Raw genomic sequence first — 4,346 nt, 5'->3', positions numbered from 1 at the left:
TTCAGTGAAACAAATATAGGCAGGATGTTAAACCATGTATCAAGCTTCATCAAAGGTTTAACTTCACCTATGTGATAGATCTGCTGAAGCTTCATTCTTAATCAGATGTTACCTATTTTTTTTGCTATGTGAGGATGCAAGCATAGATAGCACTAGTTTTTTAAAGGTTCAACAGATCTATTTTTTTTTTTTTTAGATATTTCTTGTTTGATTTCATCAGGTAAGGGGATATTTAACCGACCAATTTCTGTATGCTCATGCTTCTTGAATAATAAACACAGCACAGTAAGTTGACTGGCACAGATGTAATACCTTTCACTTTATTATCAGAGAAAATATTTCAAAGTCAGCTCTGCTTTCGGTTTATTTTTTCTGTCCATTTATTAATGGAGCAAACTTCATGAGCCCCATGTCCTCTTGACAATAATCTGATTGGTTTAAAGCAATACTCCGCTTTCTGCTTTGCAACCATCCATTCATTAATGGGAGTTACTGAGAGGGAAAATGAAAGCAATAATACTATTCTTCCTGGTTTTTAAATACTTTTATGGAGTGCAGAGAGGAAAACATATGCACCAGTACAGGCTGGGGGCCAACCAGCTGGAAAGCAGCTTTGGAGTGAAGGATCTGGGGGTCCTAATGGACAAGGCAAACACAAGCCATCAATGTGTCCTTGCAACAAAGGCCAATGGTATTGTTGGCTGCATGAAGAGCAGCATTACCAGAAGGTCATAGGAAATGATCCTTCACCTCTGCTTATCACTGTGGAGACCCATCTTGAGTGCTGTATCCAGTTCTGGGCTGCCGTAGTACAGAAGCGTGATGTCAAAACGGCACAGAGTAACTGCTCAGAGATGAATTTTGTCTTTAAGCAGCAAAGGTATTTATTTCATGCAATTTTGGGGAGCTATCTGGTTCACACCGGACAAACTAGCTCCAAAGTTTTCAGTGAAAAGTCAGGTAATTTATACAGTTTTCCTGAGAGGTTACAACATCTTTACATACATATTTATTTGATTTCAACATCGACATCTAATTATTCTATTTATAATAGGTGGGATCTAGGTGGAGTAAACCTTTCAACTTCTTTGTTCAATGATTTCCTGACTCATGGTCTCCTTATCTCCTTCAGGTACCCACGTTATCTTTTCTAATTATACAGAGTACATTCCTTTACTTTAACATCGTCATGGAACCTTTTATTATTCAGAGTACTTTTCTTATTATTCAGAGTACATTCCTTTAACATCCTCAGTGGAACATTTTCTAATTATTCAGAGTACATTCCTTTCTCAACACAAACAGAGCATCACCCAGAGCATTGTACCAAACTCATCCTGACTAATCTTTTTAAGACCTTGCTTTGTTTCAAAAGAAATGGACATACTGGAGGTGAGTCCAGAAAAGGGCCACAAAAATTATGAAGGGACTAGAACAGCTGCCATACAAGGACAGCTGAAAGACTTGAGACTGTTCAGCCTGGGGAAGACAAGCTTTGGAGATGATCTAATCAACATTTATAAGTATCTGAAGGGAGGTGTAAAGAAGACAGACTCTCATCAGTGGTGACCAGTGACAGGAAATCGACAAACTGAAATGAAGGAAGTGCAATCTAAGCAGTACTTTCTATTACTGTGAAAGTGGTGGAATACAGGAACAGATTGCATAGAGATATTGTGGGGTTTTGTAGCTGGTTATGTTCAAAACTCAACTGGACAGAGTCCAGTACAACCTGTTCCAGCAGACACTACCTGAGCAAGAGGGTTAGGCTAGATGATCTCCACAGGTCCCTGCCAGCCTCTGTGATTATGTGGAATACAACTGAAGACATTTGAAAAGCACATGTAAATAGAAAGAAGTAGATGTTAGGTGATTTCTGTGTTCACCAGCTTTAACATTCTACTACAAATATGACTCAATTCCTTCATAAAGTCATACATGTTCCTTGTGCTAGCCTACTCTTCGTGGCAGATAAGTGTTACTGAAATACTAAGTTCTCCACTGCAGTCCTCCTGTAGGGCATCTATTTAGTTAATCAGGTAAACCAGTTTAGTGAATGCAACAATGATAATTGCATGTTCCCAGAGAGGCCTGGAAACAGAGAAACACAATTGACTGGTTATATCATTTTCTGTCCTAAAACATAGCCTAACTTACAACCTAAAATTCAAGCAAAGTCTGAATACTCAAAATAAAAGAACATAAGAAAATGAATGTTGTTGCATGCCTTCCATCAGCTTCTCCAGGAATCAAAACCTCAAATTCTATCTTTCAAATAGCAAAAATTTTAAATAAATAAATAATATAATCAGTTATTCTGAGGAAAATGACATGACTTGAATTTTCCCTGAATATTAAGCACAAATAAAATTATAATCCAGTTTTTGGATGTGTTTTAGACTGCATTGTAAGATGAAATTATCACTTGAAAACATTAATTTTTAGTTTTATCTTTAGTCTATTAATGTTATAGTAGAAGACGTGCGGGATTAAAATTAAACCAGTATACCTGAAATACTTAGCATTTCTGTTGATTAATTTTACATTTCTTCTGGATGAAAAAGCAGACAACTATATGCAAGTGTATTAATCTGGCCCATAAACAAACTATAATGGAGAAAATTATTTGTAGGTAAAGGAATATTGCCTGAGAAAATCAGAAATTAAAAATAAAATGAAATGATTCAACTAATAGCAATTCAAAAAGTCTCTGTGTTAGCAGAGAAACAGCAGAACCAGAAGGCAGAATATAAAATTAAGTAAAACTGGTTGCTGTTCATCAAATCAGGATGATTGTGCTAAACAAAAACAGTGGAAATGTCTGCATTTCAGTGGAGAAAGCAAGCTCATTGTGAAGAACAATGAGATTTTCAGTAACATCACTGTGATCAGATATTACGAAACCTGAGGGAAGAATTTCATAATAGTTTCATGAAACCCAGACACAAAGTTGTTCTTCTAGCATACTGTTTCTTCTCTTCTAAGTAGCTATCTCCCCCCTGTACCAGTATCTGGTGTGAAGCATCAAAAAAAAGCACTAAAAGCATGAAAGAGTGTCCATGACTCTGAATTCTCTTGGTTGAATAATTGTACATGGTCTCTAAGGCTGAGCATATAAGAAAACTGGGAAGACTTACAGTAGAAATAAAAGCCCTCAAAACTACTTCGTATATCAAGCCGATGAGGCTACCAGACTGATGAACAAAAGCAAATAATTTCCAGAACAAGTGAGTCCAAATGTCCCTTACAGGAAAAATACTTTCCACATACAGACAAGGTTTCATAAAATATATTGCATGTAATTATGGTATCACCTAAGGCACAAGAGAATGCCATGCAGTAAATGACTGTGAGCATGGCCACGCCACCTGCACTACTATTGCACACTCCCAAACACATCACAGTTTGTCTCATGCCATACAGCTCTCTGACACTGAAGGCAGACCTTCTGAACGAACAGTAACTAGATTGCTCACTTTTGTGGGGACATCTTGGAAACTGGAATTGCCGATTTTGGTGATATACATGTTCTCTGTGGCACACAGTCCTTCTCAGTACCACACCCCAAGCCAGAAGAATGATTCACTGTTACTTACACATGGGTGGCCCATTTCCATTGCATTTTTAAAGTGACCTTATGATATAACATGTCCAAAGCAGACACGGTAGAAATGATACATGCTGTTGTGAACAGGGAAGGCGGGTTCTCAGTCAGTGTAAAGTACAGTTTTGCCTCATCCTCAGCCTGTGTGAGGGCACACTAAAAAAGACATTCAGTTTGCCAGCCTTCAGGGCTTATTGACGTGTTTGGGCTTTTTTGCTGTTTCCTTACATTTCAGTGTTTTGTAGGCTGGAGGCAAGGTTATTGAGCAGTGTAAAAGGCTTAGTAGGGAAAGACTGCCTTCACTTATGGAGTACCACAAGGCTTTAGCTGCCCGTTCTGCAAAAATAGGAAAATGGTGTGACAACAGAGATAATTGTTTATAAGGTCATTATATAGTAAGATTGCCTCAAAAGTCTTTCTATGCCCTGAAGCTGTGAGGTCAGTTAAGGGTCTTCAGGTGTTCATTAGGTTTATGTGCTCAGGCGTTGGCAGCTGGGGGCTGCAGGGGTGGCCTTTGCAAGAAGAGTCTGGGGCTGCCCCATGTCAGACACATCTGGGTCCAGCTGGCTTCAATGGACTCATCGCAGGGCACAGCTCAGACCCTCAGCCAAGGTGACAGCACCTCTGAGGAAAGCTTATTTAAGAAAGGGCAAGAAACACTTTGCAGCAGAGTGTCAGAGAGGAATAACAAATGTGAGAGAAACAGCCCTGTGAGCACAAAGGTGAGAGGAGGACAAGTGAG

The 4,346-nt window shown here is 38.8% G+C and overlaps 1 long non-coding RNA gene across 1 annotated transcript; it reads right to left on the bottom strand.

The window, feature by feature from the left end:
- Window positions 1-493: 493 nt before the first annotated feature.
- On the bottom strand, window positions 494-3,125 carry LOC308056689. Its single transcript, XR_013924926.1, has 2 exons — window positions 1,262-3,125; window positions 494-1,214 (listed from the first exon to the last, which is right to left on the bottom strand). It is a non-coding gene; the product is annotated as an uncharacterized lncRNA (long non-coding RNA).
- Between the last annotated feature and the right edge of the window lie 1,221 nt (window positions 3,126-4,346).

The sequence above is a fragment of the Falco punctatus genome (assembly GCF_963210335.1).
Source record: "Falco punctatus genome assembly, chromosome: Z".
Lineage (NCBI taxonomy): Eukaryota > Metazoa > Chordata > Aves > Falconiformes > Falconidae > Falco > Falco punctatus.
This window is presented reverse-complemented; position numbering and strand designations above follow the sequence as displayed.